Source organism: Triturus cristatus, chromosome 5_1 (assembly GCF_964204655.1).
Source record: "Triturus cristatus chromosome 5_1, aTriCri1.1, whole genome shotgun sequence".
Taxonomy (NCBI): Eukaryota; Metazoa; Chordata; class Amphibia; order Caudata; family Salamandridae; genus Triturus; species Triturus cristatus.
Genome location: NC_140587.1, coordinates 476443336 through 476455581, shown reverse-complemented (window position 1 = coordinate 476455581; position 12246 = coordinate 476443336).

The window sequence follows — 12246 nt, the reverse complement described above, 5'->3', positions numbered from 1 at the left end:
TCTGAAGATGCGTAATATAATTTTAAAAGGGACCATTTTATGCACTGGCAGCCAGTTTAATACTTTCAGGCTGCTACTAGTCTGGCTGCACCACCTGAAGTTTCTGCAAGGTTTGTTTTGAAGAACCTGCATACAAACTATTTCAATATTCCAATGTCGATGTTATCAAAGTAAAAACTACAGTTTTTCTAGCCGATAAAGGAAAATATTCAAATAATTTTTTCAATGCTTTTATAGGACTGAAACACATTCCACATTGTGGGAGAAATGGCAGAGAGGCATCAAATTTTACACCGAGGTTCTTCACAACCTCGACCGAAGAAGGTGGTAGAGGGGTTGCATCAGGCCACCATAGGGCCAGGTCAAAAGAGTTAGACTTCCCAAGAAGCATAATCTCTGTTTTATCAGTGTTGCATTTAAGATGGTTGGTGTGCATCCATCGAATGACTTCAGTTAAGTACTTTTTTAAATCGGTCTTGGAATAGATAGAACCTTCAGCCAATGATAAAACTAACTGAGTGTAATTAGCTTAAGATGTGGATTCAATACCAAAGGAAGTGATCAGTGAAATCAAAGGGGTCATATAGATGTTAAACAATGCTGGGCTGAGTGCAGAACCCTGAGGTACCTCTGATGTGACAGGTTTTTCTGAGTAAAAAAAGGTTTCTAGCATAACTGTCTGCGAGGAAGAATTTACCTCAGGACAGCGCCCGGTGGGATATCCCACAATCCTTAAATCGTTGCAGCGGAATATCGTGAGAGACGGGATCAAATGCAACTGATAGGTCTTATAAAATAAGCATTGCATTTTTCCCAGCGTTGAGTGTTAATTTCAAAGTGTCTGCAACTTCCAACTGGGCAGACTATGTAGAATGTCTTAGACGGAAACTGGAATGCCGTGGGTGTAAGATGTTCACCTGCTCTAGAAACTCTGAAAGTTGGTCATGGACTAACTTTTCAGTGATTTTGCTTAAACCAGGAAGTAGTGAGATTGGACGAAGATTTGACAGGGCAGTGGGATCTGCTATTTGTTTTTTCTGTAGCAGCTTAACCACTGTTAATTTCTAATCAAAAGGGACGACAGCCCTTGCCAGTGAAGAATTCACGATTTTATTCATTACAGGATTTACACAGTCTACAACTGTGTGCAGTAGACTGGGAGGGGGGGCAAGGGCTAAGGGAAGATCCTGATTTACAGGTTAGAATAGCCTGGCGGGACTGAGCAAGAGTAACAGTCTGAAACGTTATCAATAGTGGTCCTCCTGTTAAGTGAATATGTATTTTTTCCTCAAAGGTTGCGGAAACTTTATCACATAGGCATTGAGAGGGTGGAATATACTGTTGGTTGTAAAATGGATTTAGTCATTTTAAAAAATAGTTTTTTGATTTGATTGGGTTTTGTCTATCTGGGTAGTGAAATAAGTCTTTTTTGCAATCTTAATTTGGTCATATGTTTTCAGGCCCCTTCTTATTGAAGTAGATCTTCCACCTTGAAGGCTCTCCGCCATTTACGTTCATGCTCTTAACATCTATGATGAACCAGCGCTCACCTCCTGAAGAGACTATAGACAATACAAAACTCAGCTGCAAGAATCATCCTCAACCTCCCCAAAAGGACCCACATCACACCCCACCTCAGAAACCTACACTGGCTCCCGATCCAGAAGAGATGTCAGTTCAAGATGCTGACCCACGCATACAAAGTGCTACACAATGAAGGAGCCGAATACATCAACAAGCACTGACGTTCCACCAGCCGTCAAGACAACTACGGTCGGCTTCCCTCTTCCTCTCAGAGACCCTCTGGATCAACTGAAGCCACAGCTTTGGACGTTTCTTCTCGCACCTAGCAGACAAGACTTGTCAGAACCTCCCCCTATACCTCAAGATGCACTTTAGATCCAGCATTTTGTAAAATAACTCAAGACATGAATGTCTGAATGAACAAGCCATCGGACAGCCAGCTTCTCCAGTGCCTTGAGACCCTCATTGGTGATATGCTGTGCTATATAAATGATTTATTGATTGAATGAAGGCATACCACTTGTTTCATTTTTGTGAAAATGTATGTGCAAAGTCAACTCACTTTGGTCACAGTTTGTATTTAATGCTTACCCTCTGTAGTAGAATGTTAATGATATTGTAAAAAGAACAGAAATAAAGAAAGGTATGACAGATAAATGGTCAAATTTGTGAAATTAATTGTGTGTCCCTAAATATATACATGGTATATGTTTTGATGCTGTCTTCTCCTTTGCACTATATGAGCATGTGTGTGCTAATTTGTTTGACATTTTCCATTGGCTATGAATATATATAGAATTTAGTTTATAAAACTTTGTGATCAATACATAAAAACCTTGATGGATACCCGTCTCTTTCCTTTTTTAAATGCATTGCGTTAATTTGCTTTGGTGTGTGCCTTGCAGTTCTGTTGTAAACATTGCAGACACACCGTTTGTCTAATTTGACTGAATAAGTTGTGTCCAAATGCATTTAAACATGGTCAAAGTTCATCTCCCGTTCAGTTTGACCACTCCCACATGTCTGGGGCTTGTTTTATAAAAGAGATTTGTGTGAATGAAGAAAGATATAACATCAATTTCCCAGTGGCATTTACATTTTCTCCCCTATGTTCATTTTTCATGTATCATCTTTATTTCAGAGCCATTTAGCTTTACAGTTACAACAGTAAAACAAAATACCATAAACACATTTTACGCTTTATCAATCAACTTGCCAATGAGGTGTCAATTTACATTAATTGGTCAATCATCTGTTAAAAATTATCTTTGTTTTGTTAAGCTGCTTACTAACTTTACAGGGGTGATACTGCTTTCCCGCCATGCCGCTGGTGATAAAATTAATCAAGCCTATGTCATCTATATTACCAAATTACAGATGTTTGGGATATTTACTCCAATCCATAAAAATTTAGAACAAAATCATTGTGAAAATGTTAAGCATGACAGAAGCAAGGACACAGCTTTAGTGTAACCTTTTTTTTAGATTCCATAATGATGTGGCTATGTCTAGGTCCATTCTTCTAAACAGCCATGTAGCAGTATACAATATCATAATGACATACAAACACCCCTTAGGAATACCAATATTCACAGTTTTTCCTCACAGTAAACAACCTTATGACTGTATTGGAAGTTTTTGATAGATTCACAAAGGCAACAAATAATTTCCCCTGGTGTATTTTGCTCTATGTGTCTATCAAATTGCCTCCGTACAAACATTTGATATTGAATATAGTAGTTCTATCTCTCAGGAGTAAAATCAATCAAAATGGCTCCGGAGGACCGTTTTGTTAAATTAATTGTTATTAGGATGGGTAAGCCACTTCTTCAGAAATGAGACAAAGCTGCAGAGGAGCTAGGTGTGCTAGTGTTATGTCGTAGGCTGACTGGCAAAGATGCTCAAAGCAGGAGTGCATGTGGGAAAAGATTACCCATTAAAAACACATCAGATTAATTTGTGTAGTGTGGCTTCTCTTTTTACACCAACACATGGAATTGATAGCCATTAACAGACTGTGCATTTTCCTTGCCCAAAAGATATTGGGTCAGATTTACAAGGGGACTTACGAATTCACACTTGTATCTTTATGAGTCGTAAGTCCCTTTGTGAATCAGGCCCATAGTTGGCAGTCACTAAAAAGCATTGGTTTGACAACTTGGCTAACACATTTTTTTTTTTTTTGTAAAAGCGCCCATGCTGTGCTTTCACTTTAATGGCTTAATAGAATCAATATAGATAATAACGTGCACAATCGCAATGGAAGGTATAAACCACAGACACCTGTGGTTTTAGTTTGATACAATCATATTTTATATTTTACAAACAAAATTCTATATCCAATATTAAAGAAAAATGTGCATAGTGTCCCCAGTGAGAAACAAGAACCTAAAATATTGGTGACATAATTGTGACAGAATTTTACAACGTTTCCAAGGTCTTCACAAAAGTCAACCATTTAGCAACTCAATACATAATATACAGCAGCTATATACAATAATGCTGGGGGTTGCGTAACTAGTTAGCATGGAGGAGTCTCGTTTGTTATCGGATAACAAGACAAATCGCTCCACCAACTAAGAACGGCCATGCACCACCACCCACAGAATCGAGAAACAGTTATCAATCTGTCAATCCTTTCCGTGTCCGGTCTGGGTGAGGTTTCCGTGTTGGCCATTCTTAGCAATATTAGGCACTTTTACAAAACAAAAGCATTTGTTTGTGAAGTTGGCCCAATAAAATGTGTGCCTGCAGTAGGGGAAAATCTTAAAGAAAATAGTGCTCACAGACTGTAGAAAAAACAGACTGTGTAACAACACAAGTATAAAGTCCAGTCCTTATTGGAGGTTACAAATGCAGACAATGCGGTACTAAGGAGGGACTACTAAGCCTTGATTCATGAATCAAAAGTAACCATTTACAAACAATAGTAACAGGAGCCAATTGAAAAGATGGGTGGAAAATGGGCAGAGCTTCAAGTACATACCTGAATACAGCATGCCTCGCAGAGCAGCGCAAGCGCTGCCCAGGCTCAACCTAAAAACATTGAAGAGGGAGCAGCAGGCAGCAGGAGTGGTGAAGAAACAGTACATCAATTATGTCAGGTTAAGCAGATGGAGACTAAATATGTTTAATTAATCTGTGCTTGGCACATGCTCCATTGCAAGCACCGGAAGTGATGTTTTGGCTGGATTAGCCAAATAGAGAGACTGGAAAGAAGAGTGATGCTGAAGGACACAAATGGTAAGCAATGGGAGGGGTCCAAGCTTGTTTTGCAAACAAGCCTAGCAAGAAAAGAAAGAATACACCAAACATCCAATAGCATGAGGTGAATGAAAAATTCTCCCCTGGCCTGATCTGAGATAAGATTGACATTATGACTGGTTAAAGGATTCAGACCCATTCTTTAATTGTTGTGAGCTATAGGTTTTGCAGACAAGTGTGCTGTTAATTCAGACGTATAAATCACTCAGACGACTTTCAGCTCAAAGACCCTTTAAACCTCAAAGTTTGAGATAACTGTCTTTTCACTTTTCTTCCTTTACAACCACAATACATATACATTGTTTTTACAACATTGTTTTTGGCTGGACCCCGATGTGTTACAGGCTGCTTACTATTTAAAATCCTTTGCAATGTTGTATTTTCTGGTACACTTTAATCCTGAACAATAATGGATTGCCGATCAATTGGCCCATACATCGACGAAGCAGCGGTGATAGAGTCTTTTGTCACCAGTGTTTTCACGGTGATTCAGGGCGCAAACGCTTTCACCTGCACCGGGAGGGAATGTTGGTGTAGGACAGGGCCCGCACAATGCCCAGACATGCAACAAGGCTCCATAGCGGCCCACCTGACGCTAAAATGGTGGCCAATGAGACATCTGTGACGAGGGGAGGATTGCACACTGGAGGGAAGGCACAGTCAAGGCTATAAAGGGAAAATGGGAGAGAAAAGGCAGCAAGACCTAACATTCAAAGATGGGTCCCGAAACCTGATGTAGTCCTCCCCTGGTTTCTTCCAAGGACTGCTCGGTCTGCGGCCCTCCCTCCTATAGTGGAGTTCTGCCTGTCCGAAACGGGAGTCCCCCCTCTCGGCTGTGACACATTTCAGCATTTAAATGATAGCAGTGGGGGTTTTTCTGGGACCCCTCCCACTGGGACAACCCACTTACGCCCCCATTGGGCTTCTGATGGTCCCTCTCTGGACGCTTTGGTCCCCCCCCTCTCATAGCTGTTGACTGAATGCGGTGGTGGGGGCTTTCGCCTTTTGTTTGCCCGCATGCCCCCAACACATCCTGATACTTTTAATTGCCGTTCATGGTCGTGCCTCCACGCACCATTATCTATCCCTACAATCACCGCACTGCAATGGCCAGCTTTCCGCTGCCTTGATAGCTTTAAAATGGCAAGGCCCTGATTGGTTTGATGGTCGTGCCCTGTTGCTACTTTTCATCTTGTCCTCCGCTCTGTCCCCCTCAAAATGGCAGCCACTCGAATGCTCCAAAATGTCTCTATCAACCCACTTCTTGGACACCTGCGATTACCGCGCTGCGATGGACAATGCTCCTCCGCCTTGTAAGCATTAATATGACACACCAATTTTCTAATAATGGCCACCATGAGTTGGCCCCTTTCCAAAGCATTCCTTCTCCCCTTGTTGGGGAGGGATCCAGCATTTATGTTCTGGAGTCTCAGAGACCCCTTTGAGAGAGTCCACAGCGACAAGGGAGTCTCACACAGCGGAGGCCTGGGGGTTTTCCCCATTACCGCTGGGAGCACAGCAACGTACACCGTGACCGGCGTGGTCGTTGGAACTTTTTGGTCTTTGCCCACCTAGGTGGAAACTATAACCTTTCTGTATGTACTGCAGTGCCCGAGCAACCTCTGGACGTTGACCGGTGGAGCTGTCCCACACAGCTATAGAGGAGTTTGGCTCTGGTTCACCCCGTGGCCATCACCTACCCAGCCGGACGTCGGACACAGTTTTTCATCTTCTCCCCGTTGTGCCTCCTATACCCTCCCCCTCCTCCTCCCTGAATTATCCTCCTCTACCTACCCTATTCCTTCCCTCTCTCCCCTATTCTTCTCTCCCCTTGCCTATTTTTCTTTCTTATGTTTATGCTATGCTTTTGTACTCATGTAATTCCTGTATCTACGCTCAAGTAACTGATGTAACTTTGTAACCATGTTCTGAAACAATGTTTCTTCCTCATGTAAAGCACTCTGATACCTCCGGGTCTAGCCAGCGCTATATTAAACTCAATAAATAAATAAAAATAAAAGTATACTGAGGTTTTTAGAGCTGCTTCAGATCACATTGATTGAACAGATATATGCACATGGAGCAAAGAAAGTCAGTTCCACTGAGGGCAACTTCAGTTTCTCTCCAACACACAGTCCATTCTTCAGGGTCACCCATATTCTGTGATCTGCTGCTAGCATTTTCATTCATCAGTCAATTGTCTCTTTTGTGGTCAAACATACGGATTCCAGATCCCAGCAGAGCAGACAGCCTCCCAGGTCACAGGCAGATCCACAGCTAATCCAGCAAAATAAACATGCTGCATTTGACATTACCTCGCCTTACAGTTCAAACAAATCTAACCCTGTATTAAAGCAATCTTTTGCTTAGCTGACGAGGCCCTCAATTATTGTGAATAAACTTGTAAGTAGACATAATTTAAAATTTTAGAAAAAAGCTTTTTACTCAATTCCTTTGCAGGGGATGTACAACTAATTGTCTTTGACCAGGAATTGTTTTTCGTTTATAATTTTCACATTTTACGTGCTTTCTGCTGTGCAATCACAGCTTATTAATGGCTCTCACAGAAGGTAGTGGCAATGCAAGCTCCATCACAACACACAATCAAAATGACATGTGAAGCCTATGGAGTTCACTGACAACAAATGTTCTGAAGTAGCAAGTAGTGAATCAAAAGCTGAACTTTTTGCCTAGAAGTGTATCGACCTCTAAGAATAGAATTTGTTGTCTCACTCTCATTGCCCCACTCTTAACCCAAATTGCAGTGCTTAGGATGGATTGATCTACAATCACCTGATCAAAGGTCACCATAGAAACCATAAAAGCAGCCCTCTCTCCATGCTACCATACTTCAGTGTCTAAGGCCCTCATTACGATGTCGTCAGTCAGACTACCGACCACTATTGCGGCAGACAGGAGAACGCCCGACAAGCAGTCGGTGGTCTACCACCAAATTAGGATGGTACCACCGTGCTGGCCGTCAGAAATTGCTCTTTTACACAGCAGCTTGTGCTGCGGCCCAGGAAAAGGGCTGTCTCTTGGTCGGACTGCCACTGACAGTCTGTCTATGGTTGTCCAACCAACATCGTAATGAGGGTTTAAGATTACACCCTCAATTTCTGGAATGTTTAAGACACATTTCCATTGTCCGGAGAAGCTGCTACACAACCTATATCTTGTGACATGTAATATGATGTCCAATTATAAATGGACCAAACTGGTTTCAACAGTGCTATTATGACATCCTGATGGACATGTATGCCTTACACAACACACACTTAACATGCACATGGGGTGTTTGTGCAAGGGTCAGTTTGTTTCATATAAGTGGAGCTTTATTTGAGTATTGCTAGTAAGAAGCACCCTCCTTATCAATTGATGAAAAAGTTATTTCCTGAAATATAATCAAAATATTTTTAAGCAGGCAACACCTGTAGATGTAAAAAATAACAAAAATGACATGATAGTTACATGTCATTTAAAAAGCACACTTGTTGCACTATTTCCAGTCTCTGAGCCAGTCTCTGGACCTCAGAGTCAAAGAACAATCCTGCGCCTTAACACACATGCTGGTACAAACCAAAAAAGCCAAATAAATATATTTTAGATGCATTTCGGTCTTTCAGGGCAGAGGTAAATGCCAATTCCCCCAACAGAGGTTATTAATGTACATAAACTGTGTTAACAATGTAATTTTAAAATTAACATTTAGCTTTCTAAATTTAAGTATATTAAACATAATAATGTGTATAGAGCTGCCAGTTAGATGTTTCAACATGTTTTCTAAAAATCACAGAGGCAAACTGCCAACTACACCGAGCCATATAAATCAGCAACAGACTGCAGGTACCAAATGGATAGGACAAGAACATGACAACTTTCTGAAAGTGGAATTTTCAGAATTTTGACTTAAAATCCAACTTTACCATTAAAGAAGGTTTTAAATTACAATTCCTCAGACACCAAACATGACTTTCCTACCTACTCCTGATCAAAATGTATCACTAAATGTAACACCTTAACCAAATGCTATCCTATGGGTGAGATAGGCCTCACAATATTGAAAAACGTATTTAAGAGTTTTTCACTACAATGAATGTAAAACTTAAATTTATGTGTCCAACTTTTTTAATGGCAGGTTAAAACTGCACACACAGGCTGCAACGATACCCGAGGACATGTTTTAAAACTTGGTTGACACAATCAGTGCTGCAGGCCTACTAGTAGTATTTAACTTACAGGCCCTGTAGTACCACTTTACTAGGAACTTACAAGTTAATTAAATGTGCCAATCGGATGTCAGCCAATTTCACCATGTTTATAGGAGAGAGAACAAATATTTTAGCACTGATTAGCAATGGTAAAGTGTGCAGAGTCCTAAGGCGAACAAAAGCAAATTTAGCATAACAGGAGAGAAGGCAAAAAGTTTGGGGGGCAACCACCCGAACGCTGACAGGTTTAACATATTTCGTAGACCAGGTACTTTGTACCTGTTACCTCCATAGAGAAGATACTATTTACACTCATACATTTTCAGAATTCTGCTGTAAAACACTTAAATAGTAAATTGAAACCTTCTCTTTCTGCCGTGACACATCGTGGAAGCAGTGGCCAAAGCAGGACTTTGGAACAGGGGCCGAATCTAAAAACCCCACCGGACACCACAAGCAGCTACTCCTCGCTTTTCCCGCTTCGCGGGAAACGCTTGCACCGGGACCAGCGAGTAGTCATTTCAAACTTGACTACATCTCCCAGAAGGCAGTGGGGCACCTTGAACATCGCCGACAACGCCCAGAGCAGACCAGGTGCTTTAAATCTGCACCGGAGGAACAACCTTTGGGAAACCTTCTCTTTCTGCCGTGACACATCGTGGAAGCAGTGGCCAAAGCAGGACTTTGGAACAGGGGCCGAATCTAAAAACCCCACCGGACGCCACAAACAGCTACTTCTCGCGTTTCCCGCTTCGCGGGAAACGTTCGCACCGGGACCAGCGAGTAGTCATTTCAAACTTGACTACATCTCCCAGAAGGCAGTGGGGCACCTTGAACATCGCCGACAACGCCCAGAGCAGACCAGGTGCTTTAAATCTGCACCAGAGGAACAACCTTTGGGAAACCTTCTCTTTCTGCCGTGACACATCGTGGAAGCAGTGGCCAAAGCAGGACTTTGGAACAGGGGCCGAATCTAAAAACCCCACCAGACGCCACAAGCAGCTACTCCTCGCATTTCCCGCTTCACGGGAAACGCTCGCACCGGGACCAGCGAGTAGTCATTTCAAACTTGACTACATCTCCCAGAAGGCAGTGGGGCACCTTGAACATCGTCGACAATGCCCAGAGCAGACCAGGGGCCATATGTAGGTAGCCTAATACCGGTCGGTAACGGCCGATTTTCGGTAAATATACTGTTACCGACCGGTATTTAGGCTTTTGCTATGTAGGGGGAACATTTCAGGATTCGGTAAATTACCGAATCGGTAAAATTACCGATTTGGTAATTTTACCGATTCGGTAAATACCAAATCCTGAAATGAGATGTAGGTGACACTCAAATGAGTGATGTGTAGGGAAAATAATTCGGTATTTAGCACCAAATATATGTTGGTGCTAAATACCGAATTCATTGCAAAAAGCAATATTTTGCTGGACTAACAGTGCCATGTGGCAGACATACATGCCCTTAGGGCATGTATGTGCGCCACATGTGCACACATGCAGGAATCAGGGGTGCAACAGGGTGTCAATGAGACACCCTGACACCCTTGAATGTGCTCCCCCCATTACCGAATCGGTATTTACCGATTCGGTAATGAGGCATACCTTCCCATTGATTCAATCAATGGGAAGGTATGCCTCATTACCGAATCGGTAAATACCGATTCGGTAATTACCGAATTTCTCCGATTCGGTAATATTTACCGAATGATTACCTACATACGAGTTACCACTTCTTAAATACCGAATCGGTAAAGTTCAGTATTTAAGAAGTGGTAACTTGTATGCTAACCTACATATGGCCCCAGGTGCTTTAAATCTGCACCGGAAACGAGTACCGCGGGACGCGCGCGGGACACGCCGGGCTAAGCCAGGGCAAAGGGCGGGCCCTCTTAGGCCCTCAGAGGCCCAAGGAGACTGGACTGGGCCAGGGACTCTGGTTGTTCCATCATATGATCATCGGACATTGTAAGCAAGCTTGTTTTAATATTTTGTATTTAATATAGGACTGTTTTACATTAGTGCCTATATTTAGATGTGGAAAGAATTGTTTAGAGGATATTAGATATTGGTGTACCACCATTATTCTTCTAAAAGGGATTCCATTGCTACTACTGTTATTGGCATAACTATTAGTTCAAAAGATCCAAAACCCTCTTTTGCATTTCGTGTATTTGGTATTTAGATCATATTGATATGACTTCACGTGAAACAAGGAGTAGTAAAGCTGTGGCAGGTAGCTCAAAACTAACAGGAACATTAGACGATTTTATAGTACGCACCAACACACTAATAGACCAGGGTATTGTCCTCATGGAGAAAAGGGTTTCTCAAGACCTCGCTTTAGCTAAAAGGTCCTCCATGGGTCACATTGCTACAGCTCGAACCCCAGTCCGAACCCCTGATAACACTTTAAGCAATTCTAACATCTTACATATAAATGCGGTGGTCCTTAGCACTACCGGTGCACATTCTGATTTTCAAGACTGTAGTGTTCTTGACTCGCAGGGTTTTGTAACCACAGGAAGCACCTTGTTAGCCCCACAGCTAGATATCCAGGCAGATAGCAACAATATCTTAATAAGAGGGAAAAGGGAGGGAGCTATCCCCAAAAAAAGAAAAAGTAAGCGGATCTACAAAAAATATCCCTCTATTAAAACCACCAAAGTTGTAAAGATAGGGAAGTGTAATGAAAATGATATAGTCAATGTAAGAGCGGCAAGGGAAAGCCAGGGCCATGAATTTGGGAAAGAAGGGGCTGGCCCCAAAATATTACCGCTGAATATTATAGATGACATTCTTATAGACAATTCCCTAGCTGACATTCTATCAGATAGCCCAACAGCTGATAGTACAGGTATAAGTATAGGGAATGAAGATCTACTTATACCTTCCTTGAAATAAATATTTAAGACCCTACTCACTCCTATAGAAGTAAGATTAGATGGGATAGAAAAACAACTTATAGAATTGAAGAAATAGATAAAAAATGATTACACTAGCTAGTCAAAAAAGGTAATTCAGGTACCAGCCCCTATTAGTAAAGTGCAGACATTAAAAACACCTGATAATGAAATGGAAAAAGGCAGAAATTCAGCATCTAAGGTCCCTACATCTAACTTTACCAATACTGATGTAGGTAAAACCAGTGCAAAGTCTCCTCTGGCACATGGAACAGTAGTAAAAAAAACGGCTCTTTACAGTATACCTACACATAATGATGATAAAACGCACACAGAAAGGC